General features: G+C 41.7%; 1 protein-coding gene across 1 annotated transcript in view; it reads left to right on the forward strand.

Annotated features, from left to right (window-relative positions):
• Nucleotides 1-19,996, forward strand: part of luzp1 (leucine zipper protein 1) — a 39,655-nt gene continuing 19,659 nt past the window's right edge. The window contains exons 1-2 of the mRNA XM_054614534.1: nt 1-216; nt 15,985-16,043. The gene's annotated coding sequence lies outside the window, so the exon portion shown is untranslated. The remainder of the gene's footprint in view (nt 217-15,984; nt 16,044-19,996) is intronic.

Genomic DNA, 19,996 nt, shown 5'->3' on the forward strand with positions numbered 1-19,996 from the left:
GTGATGGTTTGATCTCAAACGGACCAGGAAGGGGAAGACCGAAGAAAGTGATTTAAGGAAAAGAGGGGAAAACCCAAAAAACCCTAAATCCTCCTCCTCCTCCTCATTCTGTCGCTTCTCTCGGAGGATATGTGGATGAACCAGTCCGACCGTCCATGAGCTCCAAGCCGAGTGAAGTTGTGGATTTACCGCAGAGTGTTTCTGTCCCGGCTGAAGGTAAAGGTGAAGTCTTTATTTCTGAGTATGTTGTGGGTTTAATGGTTGAACATTGAGGGGGACACTGGGAACACTGGTTTTGGAGGCTTCAGGGATCCAGTCAATCCGGACTGCAGAAGTCTAAACTGCGGCAAGTTTTTCAACCCTCCTCCTCCTCCTCCTCCTCCTCCTCCTTCTTCTCCACCTCCTCCTCTGCTCGTTTTGTAGCCAAAAGGAAGCATCAGGACTGCGGTGGAAACCTCAGGTGGACACAATGTAGCAGCAGCAGTTACATTGTGTCTCTGAAGTGTTTCATGTATTTGGCTTCTACGCACTTTAATAACATCAAGGTTTTTGCATAACAAGCCATAGTTCATGACACTGCTGATGAAAACATCAAAATACAAAAGAAAATACAAAGTTGGCTTCTGGTATTTATGTAGTCTGTTTTTGTGAGGATAGTATCTTCAATTTTAGGGTATTCTTTTTTTTTTTTTTTTTTTTAATGAATGAAGACAAAATGTTTCAGTTTGGTGTTTGACATTCAGTATCAGCCACATAAACATTACATTTTACATTACATTACAGTCATTTAGCAGACGCTTTTATCCAAAGCGACTTACAGGAAGTGTATTCAACATAGGTAAACCAGCATGTGTAGACTTTGTACCTGTGTTTAGGCCTTCTCTTCCTCCAGGACATACAGGGAAGTATGAGACAGTGTGTACACACAAACACAACTCCATTTCCCACACTTTGAATCTAAAGAGTACGTTTACAGGAAGGTTTATGTGTGGTAGATATGGCATCTTATGTTTGTAGCTACTGCAGTTGTTAGTGTAAGGTGGTTATATAGTGACTGGCCTAAATATATGTTGTTGTTAGTTTAGTCACACTTTGGGGCCTATAATATCTAAACTGAACAAAATAGTCCCATTAAAGACATTACACCCAGGAATAGACTAGCGTGGATGACGTACATAAACCACTGGAATAATATTATAGTGGCTTTAATTTGAAGGAAATTCTGAACACCGATTGTGTTTAGGTCTTTAATCGGTTGAATGTGTTCACTGATAATTAGGCTGTTTCAACAGCAGCCGCAGGGGTAGTGATGACAAATATGTTGTGCACATTTTTGTGCACAACATATTTGTGTGCAGTTGTCTGTTTTTTGGACGGTGGACAACCTAAGTGTAACTGCAAAAGAGCTGAATCCACCTTGGGTCGGTAGGGCTGAAATTAGCCTGAAAACAATACAAAAAAATTAGTAATCGATAGAGAGGAAGTTAAAATTAATTTATCAAGGAGAAATCCCTTATACTATCTGGTTCCAGCTTCTCTAATGTGAGTTTTTTTTTGCCTTTCTCTGTCTATGTGAATGTCATATGAATATCTGGGGGGTTTTCGGATGCACAAAACAAGCAAATATATCACATATAGCTTTGGGAGGCATTTTCACAATTGTATGGCTAAATTAATAGAGGTCTTCACATATAGCCATAGCTTAAATAACCTAAGTTGCAAGATGTGTGTGTGTGTGTGTGTTTTATTTCCCTTTACTTGAGTAGGAATGTGTTGGGCTGCATAGCCTACACATGTATGCAACTAAGGTGGCAGAGCCTGAAATCTGAACAGTATGTGCCCTGTGCTGCCTCAACAGAACAGTAATAGTGTGTGTGTGTGTGTGTGTGTGTGTGTGTGTGTGTGTGTGTGTGTGTGTGTGTGTGTGTGTGTGTGTGTGTGTGTGTGTGTGTGTGTGTGTGTGTGTGTGTGTGTGTGTGTGTCAGAAAAAAAGGTAGTTGTAGTGGTGGAATACTAATCTGCCAGGTGGGGCTCGTAAAGAGCAGCACAGGGAGGGAAGGAGATGGAGGGGACCCGCCTTGACCTGTTTCAGACATGAAAGAGACACAAAAATTTCACTGATGACTTTCCAGTAAGGCTCACCCTCCCAGCCAGCTGTAGATTATACCAGCTGAGCTACCAGCTTGAGCTGCTGTGAACCCACTTTCCTCCTGGATTTAGCACAGGCACTTGCATGGCAGCCTGTCATGGCAGTGGATATGCAAAGAGGGTTTCCTATGGTATTTTGGAGGGGTTTGTGATGCCGCCTGTGGAGGGAATGTCTGCAGTTTATGCCGTCAGATTGGAAATGTCGTGAGACATGCAAAGGGAAAATTAAATAAGAGTACCATCAAAGTGAAGAGTGAGATGTCAAATCTGATTAGTTCTTGTTCCATGCATGTTAAGTCTTGGGAAATCATGCGCCAAAGTTTGGTTTGGTTGCATTGGCGCTCAGGAGGAATAATTCAGAGTAGCTGAACCTGATTCCTCAGTGATGGTAGCTGTTAATGCTGACCCAGTAAGAGTGCACACCACCACCTGTTTGGTGATTCTTGAAAATGATTTCGATGGAAACAAGTGAAAGTTACATAAAGACAGAGCTTGCACCATGTCCCGTCCAGGAGTTGTCGCCTGCCATGCAAAGTAATAATAATACCCCTCGCTCCTCTTTTATGACCTGGGCTATACCACGCATGATTGGTTTTCCACTCCGCAGAAACGCCGCGACCGCCCTATGAAACTGCCTGCACTGCTTTGGGTGAAACCAAAAACTAATCATTATGGGTGTCCAATAAGGGTAATTATCAGACTAAGCACTGGACCTGGGGATTACAGAGTGGCTAAATGACTGCTCTGGGGATTAAATTAAAATATTGAGGTTTTCTGCCTGGGAGAATCAAACCGCTGGGAATGTCAAACCCAGCCTGTCGGCGGTAGTATTACCGCCGACAGAGCCCCTGCTGTTAATGCAGTACCGTCGCATCGGTGTGGAATTACAGTACGCGGACATTGACGTCATTTGTTGCAAGTGCGCGGATAAAAATGGATATTGTGATTGCTTAGTTGGATGGAAAGGCATATTGATAAATAATATTATTATTAAAATCGTCAAGAAAAAGGTACAAAGAGGACAGTTTGCTGACATTAAAACATGACATCACTTTCAGTGCATTGCCTTCAGTATTAATACTGGTAACACACCAAGTACTTACATCCAACAATTATCAACTAATTGACAATTGTTAACATAATTGTTAACATAATGAAGACTCTCTCAAAGGAATAAATGTTAAAAGAAAAGTCAGCACCCATAAGGGCAGAGATTTACATCCTAGTATGCTGTAATGGATATAGCACAGATAGAATGTTGACCGGATGGTGTTGCTTATTATTAGTGGTAGTCTCTCACTTTTAGCCTCCGTAACCCTCTCACCCAGGAATAGAGCAGCGGAGGATGAACACAAACACAGGACATAGAGTGATATTGGGGGCGTTACAATTCGGGGGCGTCCTTTGAAATAGCACAAATGAATCATGGTCTCTTAGAGGCTCGTATTAAAGCCCACACACAGCCTGGTTGTGTGTATTTTGTTATAATGCAATAATGGACTCGGTATCCGGGACAGAGGCTGCTGTTGACAATACGCAGGCCAGCTGGTGTGGCTGTGTGTCTATTAGCAGACTTGCAGGAAGATGGCTTAATGCCACAAAGACGCATACATGGGACTGTGCATGTACGTTCAGAAGAGCTGAAAATTTCACCCTCCAGCTTCTCAAAATGTTGTGCTTGTGTGATTGTAAACTGAACACAATGGCAATAATCATTGCCAATACTATTAGAGTATCAAAATCCTGCTTTCAGCTCGTCAGATTTGATGAGTTGCTTCTTTTCCAAGTTTAATAATTTGAGCTTTTTTACCATCAAGAACTTCATTTTTGGTTCTGGGAACTACAATAATGTAATAATCAAAAATTTTAAATACCAAACTATTAATCGATAATGAAACTAGTCATTAGTTGCAGCACTATGTGTATGTTGTCTACACCCATCAGACTCTTCTTTTGACCATTTCTTACCCTGAACTTTTTCTTTCCCCGTCACCTCCTTCTATTTGGCCTCTCCTCTACTGTAGTCATTTCCCCCCTCTTTCTCCTTTTCTCCCGCTCCTTTTCCCTCTCTCCCCTGCCGTCTTCCTGCCTTCCCTCCCTGCCAGTTTTCTTTATCAGTGGTGGGCCAGTGACAGGGCAGGGCTCTGTGATTTCAGCTGGAGTTCAAACTACTTGAACTTTGTGTGTATTCGTCAGTTCGTTGTGTGCGTGCGTGCATGTATGTCCGTGTGCCAAAGAGCTGTTGCTCGTCGCTGGTCCCGGCCATGTCGATCTGTCATCGGATACTAGAGGCCGAGAGTGTCAATCACTCAGCGAGTAGTAGCCAGAAGTACATCTCAGCTCAAAGTGTTCACACGCCTCACTCAGGCTCTCATTAGCACATACACTTGACACGCGGACAAACAGATATGTGCTCTCGCTCTTTGAGATTTCACAGCAAGAATGGATTCTGTTCATACAATTCCTTCTGCGTGTGTTACTGAATCCCCCTCGTTAGTCCTCCAGAGCGTTCCAAACCAGCTGCTCTGGTGGGCTCATTCTGTTTTATTTTTTTCACCCCATCAGAGCAGGTGGAATAATATATCAGTGGAGTGAGCTAATTGACCTGTTTCCAATCGGCCTTTCTCAAAGCAGACACTTTGGCTTGTCACAGTAGGAAAAGCACAGGTGTTACTGATAACACTAACGATGACAGTGTTCCAGTGAGCCGACATGCACGGACTCTTACTCAAAACAGCTAAATGTAATTCAGCTTTTATGATTTTCGTTATTTACACCTGTGCTTTTTGTAAAGCGGTAACTCAAAATAACTTCCACGGAAAAGGCCTTTTCTTAAGAGGTTGTTTTTAAATTATTGTTTTTTAACAATGTGCCAGATTTTGATTGGCAATCAGTACAAATAAAAATGGCCACCGCTCTGAACATCCTACTACTTTTTTTTGAATGGGAATGCCTCTTATACTCTTTTTTTTTTCTATTTCTGTGGATGTAATATACCCAGAGAGTGTATAGGGATGGCTAGCTTATCTTAAATATATATGCTGGTAGATATATTTTGTATTGTATCATGGCATATATATTGTCATATCAGCCAACCCTACATTTCAGAAAAATATCTTTTTTTGAATTCAGTCATTTTCTTTTAATTTGAAGAAGTATTCACATAGCAGTGTCTTATCCACCTTACAGCCTCCCTGGCTGTGTATGCTCTCTCATTATTTTATGTCATAATCTTCAGTAACATTGCAAGATTGTGTAACCAAGACTCCTATTTAACCAGTCAGCCAAACTGACATCTCTGGTATTTACTGACCTGTTATTGAATTACTGTGTGTGTGTGTGTGTGGGTGTGTGTATCGAAACCCGTTACATGAGCGGGTGGTTATGAAATAGATTTTTATTTTTGGGCATGTTGTTGAATGATCAACTCTTGGTCAGAGCCAAAATCTTATGAGCATGAATTGCTTGTAGCAAAGCCTTTAGTCTGTGAAGCTGACAATAATGACTCATCAAGTTTAAGGAAAAAACGTGTCTTTGAAACATCTACTGAAACTTTTCCCTGACCTCTGCTCCCTCGGTACTGCCTGGTACTCTGAATGAAACATTTCCTTGTATTCTTTAATGTGTGACAAGCAGGACAACTAGTCATCTAAGATATTTTGTCAGACAGACATCGCCCTTCCTTTGTCATTATGAAGAAATCCTCACAGCTCAATGCAGAGCTGGAATTGTACTTTCCAAATGAGTTTGTAAATCCTCTGTATGTAGCTGGAAGACACAGTCAAGAAGATAGCGTGACAGTATATATACGACCTTTCAGTTGCTAAATATACCTCTAGCTCTGAATTATGTACGTCGAAAAAGAGGAGTTAAAAAACCTCTGCTAAAGCATGTGGCTGTTAGAACACAAAACCCTGAGCATTAGTAGACTATTTATAACAAATGTATCTTTTTATGGCAAATTATAAAATTTGCTCAGATACTAGACTCATTCAAGTTGCTGGCTCCAAACAGATGTCTTTAATGCTCCTCTATCACTATTCCTCAACAATTACCTGTTGGTTGTAATTCAAAGCTGTACCCTGCTTCCAAACTGCTTCCTAGCACCATATTTCAGGAATTATAATTTATGAACACCCATCGCTCCTCTGCATCCCTCAAACCAGGTAGCTGCCCTGCTGTTGACCATGTGACTGTTCTTAAGCTACTGTGTGGTAACTGAAGAGGGAAAAAAACCTCATCATCTGGTCTTCATTTGTGCTTCCCATCCGTCCACCATTTCCTTATCACATGGCAGCATAGAGAGCAACATAGTTATTGTAGAGTCCATAGATAAAATACTGGAATGTAATTTATTATTTGTGGAATATCAACGATTCATGCATTTTTGCCAACTTTTCCCATGTTTTTTTGCCACTTCTTCCACTTGATCTGGAATTAAGGGAAAAGCTAACTGTGAATCAGTGATTTTAAGTCTTCATATTGCAAACAATAACATAATATAGCGTTCCATGCAAACTGCATAACAGGTGTAAATGTTGATAACCTGTCATCACAATAGATTTCTATGATTTTTAGGTTCTTATATTTGAATCGTGGCGCTGAGCCTTAGTTTATTTAGCAAATCACTGTGAGAAACACTGCCAAGAATGTTTGTGGCTGTTAGATATACCCTGATAGCCGCAGGTGATAAGTCCTCTAATGTCTAATCGGCAGCCAGGCCAGGCCAGCTTCCCCACATGGCTGGAGTTTGGACCACATTGACTAATCATACGGGTCACTCTGCTGCTACTGTGTTTGTGTTTCACATGCTTTCAGTTTGACCTGAAACACAAATTTCCTCTTTTTCCGACTGGGTCCTGTGTTGGGTTTAGGTTTTTGTTGGACATTTCAGCCTCCAATAAGTTGTTTAACAGAAGCTCCCCTGTGCGCCTGTTTTGTTCCTACATTGTACAGGCTCCTCAAAAATGGCTACTGCGTCGTTCCTGGAAGAAAGAGGAAAGAAGTGCAAAGGAAACAGACTTCAAAAGCATGTAGGAGGCACAGCAAGGCAGAGAGGGGGAGGGAGGGAGAGAGGGGAGGGAGGGACTCGGACGCTTTAACAGGGGAGAGCTAAAGTTAAGACATTTCTTGTAAATTCCTCTATGATTTTAGGTGTTCTCCTCCTCTAAGTGCCAATATTCCCCCTCTCCCCAGCCGATTGTTATCATGTCTCGCTCACTCTCTCCTTCTCTATTTGCCTCGCTAAAGAGGAGACCCTGTCACTCCCCCTTCTACCCGCCTGGTCCAGGAGTATTTTTGGAAGTTAATGAAAAGAGAAATCTGAACCGCCTACCCTTAAAAGGCATGTCTGGGTCAGCTGGGTGGAAACTTGTGTTATTAATGTCCTTAACATTTTCTATGTGAGTGGGTCAACTGTGATTGTATGCCTGAGTTCGGTGCCGTGTACAGCGCAGGAATGCTGCGGGTTGGGGGGCTAGAAGGGAAGGAGGGTGGGCTAGGAAGCAGGCCTACGTCTTCAGGAAAGGAGGGGGGTCAGGGGCATATTTGGCATATTTCAGGAGCCATTCCAGTCTGGTTCAAGATGCATTCTTCTTCCCAGAGCGCTGGCTGAGCAGCCAGACAGACAATGATCAAGGCAGGGGGAGAAAAGTCAACATAACGCTCATCAGTCTCGTGATGCTGGTTGTGGAAGATGGCCCACTAAAAGCCATTAGCACAGGTGGTAAAAAAAGATGCACAAATACCTCCTCATACCACCTACACACTGGAACAGATGTGTAACGCACCATCCCTATAACCTCAATAATATCCATAAAAGGCTAAATGTTGAACCAAAGTCCTTCTCCCAGCAGCAGGGTTTGTCTGTCTTGGGTACCATCACTAAAAGTTAATGAATGTTTATATGCAGAGAGCTGTAATATGTCTCTTTCAACCTCTCTTCCGTGGCATTATAGTCGCTGCTTCTCTCCCCTAGAATTTATGATGTCTTAGCCTGTTATTTGCAGTCCGACGGCTACTGACTGACGTGACAGTGGTTGGCAGGAGTTCACTGTAGCAGTACCAGTCCAGTGCTCAGCGGAGGTCGGGTTCATTGTAAGGTCTTGAGTCCATGTTCATAGTGTAATAAGTGAGTCTGTTGCAGAGTGTACAAATGTATTCATAACGGGCCAAAACTTTATGTTTTGATTCTTTTAATTTCCTGAAACTTCAAAACATTTTCTTTTTGTTTTATGAATCACTGTGTCTCAAATCAAAATGACACTAAAGTAAACCGATAAAAGAACAAACTATTAGAGTATCAAAAACTTCTTCTGGATGGGTGCTTTATATTGTTCTGGCCCAGACAGACGACATCAAATGGGCTTTGATGCGTCTGAGTCTCTGATGTTTTGATCGTAGTAGGGAAATGTGGATCAGGGAACCACTACGACTGTGGCAGATAAAAGGAAAAACCAGAAAAAATGGGTGCAGAACAACTAATTCCAAATCTTTTAGAAGTGTGGTGCTCATCCATCAAGTAGAGCTGCTTAGACTTGTAGAATCTATGCCAAGGAGCAATGACGCTGTTGTGGCTGCATGGGGTGGCCTGAGACAGTTTGTTTTTCCCTGAATCTTGGAACCCATCGGCTATCCATCTGACTACTTTTTAGCCTCTGGGGGCACCGGCCAATATTTCGGGTGTAGAGACTGGAGCTGTAGTTGAAATACGGCGACTAATGCTAATCTCTATAAACCGATATCTGCATATGATGGCAGATAAATAAAATGTATATAAAATTGTTTAACTTAAATAGATGCCCGGACCATAGCTGATAGGTTCCAGAGATTGCATTTTGTGATTAGTCAATACTACTTTGACTACAAACGCTAACCATACCCAAATCTTGTCCTGGGAACAGATTGAGAAGTTGCGGGAGTACAAGCACAAGAAAGTCTTTGCTCTTGTGTCTCCACCTTTACTGTATGAGGCATATACACACTCTCACATCCACACACACTCACTCTCACACACTCCTGTCTGACCTGTTCTAATCCTTGGATCTCCAGGGCGGCTCTCAAAATAAAATTCCTCTCGCAGATTATTTTTCTTGTGATCAGAAAATATACATGTTCTCAGAGAGAGGAATGTTCAGACGCCATGGCAACCCGACGACTGCTCACTTCCCCCCCTTCTGTTTCTCTTGTGCTGTTTTGTCTTCGGTGCACGGTTTCTTCTCAAGTTTATTTATTTTTTGTTCCTTTACTTATTTACTTGGTAGACATTTCTGCATTAGGTTGGTAAATCAAATGAACTTTCAACAGCTCCTTCCACCTTTTTGTCATGTATATGACCTTTAACTGACTTTCCAAAGTTCCCCTCGTTTTCTGGTTGTCCTTTGTTCTCACCTACCCTCATTTAAGATGTTTTTCTTCTTTCCAACAGACATCCCTCCCTCTGTTCCTCCATCCATCCATGCATTAGCAAGTCTGGTTTTAGAAGCTTTCATCATTGTGGTGCTGATGCATGCAGACCCCGACTGCTAGGCTATTTTCAGCCTCTCTTTCCCCTCCTCTGTACCCTTCTACCCCCTCTTCTCTTCTCTTCTCTTCTCTGCTTTGGTTTTTATTTTGGAGGAGATCTCTGTGCTGTTGCCTTTTGTGAAGGGCTGGGTTGGCTGGTTTCCCCCTCCATGCCAACTTTGCTCTTTGGAGCTCCTTCTCATGCTAGCCGTCCCAACCAGGGGAAGTGAGGCAGCACAATGCGCGACCATTAAAATAGACTGGTTAAAGTGCAGCTTTTACTGCAAGAGACATGCTTGAAACCCTTTCATGTCAAATATTTTTGTAGAAGAAGTTTGGCTTAGTAGAGCTGCACCACTACCACCAATTCTTTTAATTCAATTCAACCTTTGTTGTACAACCAATAGTAAAGAGACAGACAGGAAACAAAGGCTACCAGCATGCCCTGTTAATGACTGTTTTACTTTAATTCATTTCTAGGTTGCCTTTTATATTTCATGGTTTAGTTTTATAAATGACCGATAAAAGTGAAACAATGGCCTCAATTTTCCAGAGCCCAAGGTGATGTCTTTAAATGAGGGCTGCATACAAAATATTTGTATTATTATGGATCAATCTAATGATTATTTTCTCAATTAATCGATTATTGTTTGTTTGTAAAGCATAAAAAAAAGTGACACTGTTCATCACACTTTTCTTAATTTATTACAATGTCAGACAAAGGAAAGCAGTAAATTGTAACATTTGAGAAGATGTTTGTGATTAATCGACTAAATGACTAATCGTTTCAGTGCTTTGTCTGAGTTTAAAATGGACTGAGTCACTGTAACCTAAACACATTGGATCACTCACAGTCATAACACACATACGTACTCCCATTACAGTGAAGCAGACAATCACAGACAGCCTCTCAGACAATGACCGAGTCATCTGCTCCCCTCTGGTGGTCCCTTCATCTGCCCTGCACTTTTTTTCTTTTCTCTCTGGGAGTCACTTTATGGCTAAACATCTGGATAACCGTATAACAAAAGACACAATTGAATCAAAACGTAGTTTAAATTCACTGTATAGTGAAGATGGTAAGCTTACCTATTTATTTGAATTTAAACTACTTGATTGAATTTGACCTTTTTATTATCGAATAAACTTTTTTTGGTATAGCATTGAATGTCTGGCTCACCCACAGTTAGGTTGTGTGTTTGTGTGAGTACATTTGTGTGTGTGTGTGTGTGTGGACACATTCAGACACAGGAGCCTCACAGGAATCCCATAACACTCTCAAGTCCCTGAGTGGCTCATTTGTGCTCTGTGGAACATTGTGGAATACCAGGCATATTTTATGATTCAACCTTCAGCCGGCTCCCTCTCCTTCTCCCAGCGGCTAGGTTTATTCGTGAAGCTAAGCCGGTTTGGCCATCCGTGTCCCCCTCCTTTGCCCTTCCCGCCTTCGGCATTATATTCAAACATTTTATTTTAGATATTAAGCTGTCTTTATTCAGAGTAACATACAGGCGAATCTGTCTGAGGAATCAAACATGAACTCGAGGCGACGGGTTGATTTATACAGTATGGTTAGTCACCTTGTGAGAAGTTTAGATGTCTTTGTGGGTTGACATGTTCAGTATGTATACATGTGTATATCCTCCATTTGTAGCGTTGACAAACCGGTCTACCACATGCGGTGGCGTGTCTTGACCGCCTGGGCAAACAAGGGGAAAGCCGAGCTTGATGCCCGTGGCAAAGAGGGACTCTCGCCCACCCACTTTGACAAACTCGCAGTAGTTTTTAATCTCCTTTTTTTTCACCCTTTAGTCATTCATTTGTTTTCACTTCTCTCCGTCTTAACCTCTTCAAATCTTTTCCAATTCAACCTCCAGTTGCCTCTCTCATCCCCAGTTGTGTTCAGTACTCTCTCTCTCTCATTCCGTCTCTTTCTATGCCTCCCTTCCTCTGCCTCTCTCTAGGTGTGGACTGCACAGAAGAATGCAGTTAAAGTAGTGTTTCTTCTCTCCTGCCAGCCAGCTGCCTATTACACTCCCAGCCGTGCCAAGCATCCGAGACACAATTGACCTTAAAAGGAAACAATAGCGGCCTATCAATTCTGCTCTGCCAGTCAAGGAATGGCTCACTCCTTCATGGGCAGGGTCCACCGCGCACACACACACAACACAAGGAAGTGTTTGGAAACTGAACTTTGAAAGAGCCGGGAAATGAGATCAACCCGGTTAAGTTTCTCTTGTTATTTTATAGGTGTATACTGTCTATACAGGACAGGAGCCAGGAGTCCATTCTGTTAATTACAGGTCTAAATGCTGTTTCTAAACCTTATTGACAATCCTTCATTTATTTATTCGTTGAATTCATCTGAACACCACCCACGTCGCTGTGTGAGAGACACGCTAATGTTGCTGTCAGGCGGTTCTATTGGCTTCACCTTTATCCATCCGTGTCAGAGTGACTGTGTATTTAACGAATGCCTCTGCTTGAGTACAAGGCTCAGCTTGTTTTGCTTACACACTGAGAATTTTAATTTCGAAAAGATTACAGCCCAACTATTTCACTTTTTTCACAAGTTCCAACAATAAAAACTGAAGATTGAAACACTCGCGCCAGCAAAAACTGACTTTGGTGTCAAGTGTTCTAGAGCAAGACACAAAATCTTAGTCTCTTTTAAAATGCTTTACCTTTTTAGAAACTGCTGACAGTTTGCATGACAAAGTTAAGTGCCAGGTTTGTACCTATATTGTTGAGGCGTTCTGTCACATTGCTAGTTGTCATATCACTGTTGTTGTCAAAAATGAAAAATAGTCAGCACTAATCTGTCTCTGTAGTCTGCAGTAGTGTGTGGAAGCCTCGGCTGTTATTTGTGGAACAGGCAGTCATTAGATATTAAGACAGGTTCTGCAGGTTCACGGTGAAATTTAAGAGGTGGATGGTTTTCCATTTGACAGCTTTTTAGACAGACTCTTACTCCACCTTGCAAATGGCAGTAGGAGGAATGCTGTTCGCAGTGCTGACTGGCAGCGAATGAAAAATCAACCCCTCGATCCATTGTCGCCTTTCATTTTGTTAGCTCCTTCTGTCTGCTACTTTCTGGATCTCCGCTTCCTGTCTCCCCATCTTTCTCCCCACTGTCTCTCTCTCTCTCTCTCTCTGTCTCTCTCTCTCTCTCTCTCTCTCTCTCTCTCTCTCTCTCTCTCTCTCTCTCTCTCTCTCTCTCTCTCTAGGCATCCTGTTCACTGTGTTTGATTTGGGCATTCCTTTCCTCCCAGAGCAGACAAAACAACCCCGGACCTCTCTGAACTGCAACCCCCAGTATGTGTGTGTGTGTGTGTGCGGGCACATACACATACACACACACTCTCCCTTCTGCTAATCACACACAGGAAATGGGCTCCCATGCAAACGAGGCCCGCCTGGCCAGTGGAACCCAGGATGGAGTTTCAGGCCTTGAAATGTTCTCCAGTGGAGGAAATTGAACACGATCTCTCTCTTCCCCCTTCTTTCTTTCTCCCTCGCTTCCTCTCTTGTTTTACTCGCTGTGGTTCCTCTGTCCTTGTTCTTTTGACACTTTTTTTTTTTTTTTTTTTTTCCACGCTGCATTTTAATGCATCCATTTCGCTGTTAAACATTGCGATTGAGACCGACTAATGGACACATACAGAGTTTCTCCTCCCTGGAAGCGTTGGTAAATGGAAGCAACATGTTGGAATTTGACTGTTAAATTCAAAATATTTTTTAAATGCTGTTGTTCAGCTCAATGGTAAGTTAAAGCATTTCCTGCAAGACACTGTGCCAAATCAGACTCAGTAGGTGTGTGTGGCCTCACATACTTTATGCAATTGGAAAGTGTGAGCCTAAGAGCCCAAAAAGCATATCCTTATCAACTGCCCTTCTTTTATATGTGGGCCATAAAGCCATACTCAAAGATAAACATAACAGGATAAATTGTTTATGTAGAATTAAAAGGGAGGATATGTTTATTTCTGCTCTGCTTAACCTGTTATTTCAGTTAGATTTAGACTTCAACGTCACAGAATATCTCTTTTTAAACTCGATATAATAGTCAATTGTGACCAAAAGAGTCCTAAAAGAAAAACTTATATTATATTTGGTCCAAAACCAAAAAAATTATTTAGTAGATTTTTACTGGATACAAATTTATTGAATCTTGAAATTTTTGAAGATTCAACCAACAAGGATTGAACACCCAAAAAGATTTAAAAGTGTGAAAAATCTTAAAAATAACATCAAGAAATTTCAGTTCATAAATTCAATTTTTTTTTTTAATGTGTGATACTGAATATATTTGCCTAATCTTGATACAGAACGATACAGAAAATATGCTCATTTCAGTCACTATAAGCATCACAACTACTCCGCTAAGTTCTGTTCATGACACACAAATGTACGTAGACGGATACTGACCGTTGAGGAAGTTCACACTGTTTCAGATTATTCTGCTGAGTAACTTAGTGAAGCCTCCTCCCCAACTTGACACGCTGTGTGCGTGACAGGAAGCGAGTGGGAGCGAGGGATGAGAAGGAGACAGCTGTTTTCAGTATCGCTTGGTTACGGGTTGGCTAACTGTCTGAATGAATAGCTCCGACCCCCCTACCCAACACACACATATACAGACACACAGACAAACATGTGGTCTCTGGTCACCAGGGTATTTGGTGTCATCTGGATTGCTTCAAGAACTGGTGGAATCTCATTTGTAAAATCACATATTTTCATCGAAATTAGTGTTTATTGATCACAAAGCATACAAAAAAAGCTGGCTTTTGCGGTCTCCACAATTACACATTTGTTTTAGTGCAGAGTAGAAGCGCGGTTGTGTAGCGTGAGAACACGCGGATGATTCAGCAAAACCTGTGTGCCGGTGTTATACCGCTGCCCTCATGAATGTAACATGACAGAGCTGAGTGCAGAGCGACAGGGCTGTCTCCTTCCTGTAAAGAAAGAATAGTGTGGGAACAAACAGAGAGGATGACACAGAGAGGAGTTCAGAGTGGCAGGAGCAGCTAAAAGACTGGTTGTTTCTGTCCATCAGCAGCTACTTACATGATCAGAGTGTGTCTGCTATCTCAGTTAGTTTAGCCTAAGTCAAATCGATCAACAGAAAATGAATCAGCAGCAGTTCTGATAACAGAAAAATCTATAAAGTCATGTTCTAGCTGCTCAAATGTTCGGATTGGAAGACTCTTTTTAGGCTTTTGTGGAGTTTTGGAGTGTTGGACAAAACAATCAATTTGAAGACATCACCATTATGGCAAACCAAAGATGTCAACATGTTACTGCACATGAGGAAAACATTTTGCTGCGTTTTCCACTACTTTCTGACATATTCTAGACCAATGCGATTAATCAAATGAATAATGAGGAGATTAATCAACAACAAAGATATTGTTAGCTGCAGCCCTACATGCTTTCCTGCCAATTTTTCCACATCTTTTCCACCCGTTTTCTTTTCCTCCTTGTAATGGTAAAAGTCTGAATATACAGGTGACAAAACAATTTCAACTCAAGTCCTACGTACTAACTTGTTCTGGAGCTTTTAAACACTTCACACAGTCTTTCTTCAGCACATTGAGTTTGCTTAGTTTTCATGAAGCTGTAGATTCACCTTTTTTGACTTGGTAGTTAGTTTTTTAATATTTGTTTTATGTAATGTTACACGTTTCTGTACCAAAGCGTCGTGTTGCTGCCTACAGTTCAGAGGAATGTTTCCATTTTTTTCCTTCAACCTCCCCCCTCCTCATCCTCATTTCTCCCCCCTCCCTCTACTTCCCTCTCTCATCCTTTAAATTCAGTCCAGACTTTAGTCTTAAATCTGGATTCTCTGTGCTTAACCAAACATATGGAATGCTACTGTAGAGGAATGCTCCAAGTCTGGGTTGTTTTCTCTGACTCCGTGTGTGTGTGTGTGTGTTTAACCATGCACATGTTTTGAAGCAGATGAGAGCTTCTAGGATGATGATGATTATGATAATGGTGCGTGTGTGTTTGTTTGCCTCCCCAGAGAACTGAATAGGGCCTTCTGTTGTCGTGGCCAAACACTGCTTGTCTGCTCAGGCATGAGTCTATTGCAAAGCCGCCCGAATGTGTCCCATAACTGAGCAGTTAGCTCATTCTTTAGCCTGTTAGCTTGACTGTGAACGATCTCCCCCACAGTGACTGCATTGTAGGCCCCGGCCACAGGCTCGGGGCCTTGCCAACTGCCAAACATAACAATGGTGAAAGATGGCATGAGTGTGTTTGTGTCTTGATATTATGACGACCAGCGAGTCCACTTTTACTAAGCTTGAGCTTGTGTGTTTTTTACCACAGGATGGAGACTTTGGGAAGAGGAGCTTAACCTGTGGCAGACAAGAGGATGCATCTTAAATGTAAGTCACGCCTCCCTCTGCTACGGTTAATGTTGAATTTCTTTCTTCTTTTTTTTTTCTGCACATATTTCGGTTGTCTCTTTGTCACTGAAGGTTAACAAAGGTCATCAAATTAAATAAAAATTCACATAAATTGACATTTTTATGTCTTACACAAAGGAATAGTTAACATTTTTGGAAACATGGTTGGTTTTTTATTTTCTTCTCAAGAGTCTCTGTGTTAATGAAGTTAATTAGCTTAGCTTATCATAAAGACTGGAACAGGGTGCAGCAAGGCTGGCATTTTCAAAAGTTCAAAATACACCTACCAGCACCTAAAGCTTGCATGTTGTGTCTTGTTTGTTTAATCTGTACAAAAGAAGTGAATGTTAGCAGTTTACCCATCTCCCCAGTTTTTCTGTACAGAGCATTTCAGGTTATAGCACTGCTGGTTTAGCCACTTTGATATGACGACAAGACTCCGGGAAGTGTTTTTCTCACAACTGTTGTTGTTAGAAGTATTATTTTACTTAACAGAAAGACGGCCAGCTGTTTCCCCATGCTGGTCACTAGCAGGGGGGGGGGAAACTTAGCTGATTGCCTCAGCGCTACAATACACAGACATGAGAATGTGTAGGTCTTTTTATTTAACTTTAAAAAGGAAGTTAGTTTCCCAAAATGCTGAAATATTTTTTAAATGTATTGATGTCCTGCTGTCCCTTTATTTTTATTTTTATTTTTTTTGTGACAGTTAATGCTGTTTGGGACATAAATTAAAAAGAAAAACCCAGAGAGACCTTAGTATAGTCACACAAAATCGATTCACAGCATCAATAATGTTCGGAATTTCAAATATTTTATTTGGCTCCACCCCCTTCTCCCTCTTCCTTCACTCCTCCACCTCACTTCTTGTTCTTCCCAACCTCCTCCTTTACTCACCTTTTCCTCCCTTCCTCTCCCCCTCCTGCCTCTTCCGCCCCCTCCTCTGCTCTTTGTGAGTCTGTTTCCCGTTGGGCACAACCGCCGGCGCCGCAGTTCCTTCCCTTTTAGCCTGAAGTCACACAGGAGTGGCACTCATGCGTATATACAATACTGTATATATTCTGTAACACATGGTTCAGGGGGTTCATATGCATAAACATTTACGTGTGCGTGTGCGTGTGTGCGTGTGCGTGTGTGTGTGTGTGTGTGTGTGTGTGTGTGTGTGTGTGTGTGTGTGTGTGTGTGTGTGTGTGTGTGTGTTGTGTGTTATCAGGCCAGGTTAGTCAGCAGAGACGGTATATGTGTCACTGTCTTACAATGTCTACTAAGCTGTCTGACCATTTAAGGTCAATATTTGGCCAAGGCGTGAGTCTTCACTGAGCTGCATTTACATCATTTATTATTACGGATGTTAGTTCACATCCTGCTTGAGCTGAATTCATTCTAAAAAGTCAGAAACTAACAAAGACCATGAAAACCGACAGTAAAACAGGAAACGGAGCTTCTCATTTCAGTGTCCTGCTACTTTAATGGCACGTCCCGTTTTTTATTTATTTTTCATTATCTGGAGCTAGATTCTTTCCCAAATGGATGTCCTTCAACTAAGCTAACTGTCTCCAGGATGTAGCTTCATGAGAGGTTTATCGATCTTCTCACCTATCTCTCAGCAAGGAAGTAAATAAAGATATTTCCCAAAATGTCAAAAAAATAATTTAGAGTGCAGTTGTGCAGGAGCCTCAATCATTTTTGATTATGATTATGATTTTCTTTTGTTGATACTCCTGGTGGCACACTTCCGTTGGCTGTTGCCCTTCATTCAAACTCCCAGATTCTTGCTGAAAACGGACACTGTCTCACTTCCCGCACACAAGATGTCATTTTATGGTATATTTATTAAGATACATGCTGATATTTTTATTTAAATTATCCTGTTATGTGTTCATATATTGTGTGGCTGAAATGTAATGAACAGCGCAGCAGTTATTTTAACATACATTTACGGTCCCACTACTTTGTTTACTTACAGTAAGAGGACAATCTGTAATAAGTGTATGATTCAGTATCTCTCCTCTGAATCTTGACAAAAGACATGTATCCTCTGCACCAAAGATATCCGGTGAATGGTGTGGAGCTGTTGCTGCAGACCTCAGATCAGACAATAACACCACTCTCTCTCTTCTCATCATTTTACCTCCTGCTCTGTTCGTCTCCTCATCCCTCCCTCCATCCTGCAGCCAGTGCTGCATTCCCGCTGCAGTAATCCACTCTGGCAGCTACCTGCTCTGCATACTGTGGAGTCACTCCCCTCATCTCACCCTCTCTCTCTCTCTCTCTCTTCCTTGTCTGTTTTTCTCTCTCTATATCTTTGCCTATCTCGCACATTTGCACCTTTTAAGCTTTTCCACTGTGACCTCTCTCTCTTTCTCTCTCTCTCTCTCTGTCTCTTTCTCTTTTTTTTTGCTCTCCCTCTCTCTGCTCTGTTTCCTCCTCATCAGAGAGCCACTGAGGTCTCCATTCAGCCGCAGCAGGCAGCTAATGCCAAGGCTCAGGCTGATGAAGCACTGCCAAGCTCTGCCAACCAAGTTCTGTCTCTGTGTTGTGTGCGTGTGCGTGTGCGTGTGTGTGTGTGTGTGTGTGCGTGTGCGTGTGCTAGGATGGGAAAGCAGTGAATGAGCAGGATGTCGAGCAGCAAGGCAGCCGGTTTAAAGGCTGTATGTTAAGAGCTATTGATGTGTCTATGAATCGACAGTGTTTGTAGGCAGTTGTCTCCGGCCGTCAGAAGGGGCCAGCCTGGTGAAAAGTCCAATCCATCATTATCGGACAGTTTGATGATCAGCCGTCACCTCTTCCTCTCTTAGGCACAGTGGAAAGGACGTATAAATGCAGCAGGAAGGCCGGGGAATGAGGATGAAGGGCAAGGGAAGGAAACCGAAGGAGTGCAGCGGCAGAAATGGGGGGTGGGTTTGGGGGAATATCTAGAGGTAGAGGTCACATGAAAGAGGGATGACAGTGACAGACACTGATGATAAATAGGAGAGAAGTAGAGAATGTGACAAAAGAAAAGGATGAATGGTAATAAGGTGGTGGTCAGGCAAGAGACAACAATCATCAAATAATCTTAGAACTCCTAAAATGCCACTAAAACATACTGGCAACACTTTACAATACATTTAAGAAACTATTATTTGTATTGCATCACAGGTAGACACACATGAGTATTAGTGAGCAATCTTAAATGAGGTAATCATGAATCATAAGCTTCCCCTTTATAAATAGAGAATAAATATGTTTAAAAATAGCAACATTGTCCTGTCTTGCATGAGGATACTTGTATTTATAATTTTCACTTCTTTACCAGGATTGCGAGCTTGACATCTATTTCAAGTCCTTCTCTGCGATATTAACGAATCCTGTTATTTGAAATGAACCACAATCAACTTATTGTACCTGATTTTATTTAAGAAAAATGTAAATCCACATCTGGGATAAAAATCCTATATCATCCCATCCCTAGTGTTGGAGTTTTCAAATTAAGTTGGAAGAGACGGCAACACACACAATTGTTTGATTTAAAGCCTTTAACCCAGTCCATCTGGGATGAATATGTAAAGAATGGATGTGAAGTAGTGTTTCCATAAATCTCACCTCACCACTCTGATAAGCCTGTTAATGCGTTTGTACGCTCTGGGGCATCTGGAGAATAATAGTTACATTTTTCACATTTTCCGTCTGCAGAAGCTCTCTGCCAATTATGCTCTGCATGATGCTGCAGACACAATTCATGTAAATGAAGCCAATTAAGACAAGATTATCCTTTTTTAGTCGCACAGCACTTACATTTGTAGTGTTACAGCAGCAAAGGAGATGGTGCAAATTACAAGAAGCATCAGTAAAAGAAAACAAGATAAAATGGATAAGCTAAATATAATAGGTAGACGGACTGAATTGTCGACTACACATTAAAGCAAATGAGTCCAGTAGTTTAGGAGAAA

Source organism: Anoplopoma fimbria, chromosome 15, assembly GCF_027596085.1.
Source record: "Anoplopoma fimbria isolate UVic2021 breed Golden Eagle Sablefish chromosome 15, Afim_UVic_2022, whole genome shotgun sequence".
Lineage (NCBI taxonomy): Eukaryota > Metazoa > Chordata > Actinopteri > Perciformes > Anoplopomatidae > Anoplopoma > Anoplopoma fimbria.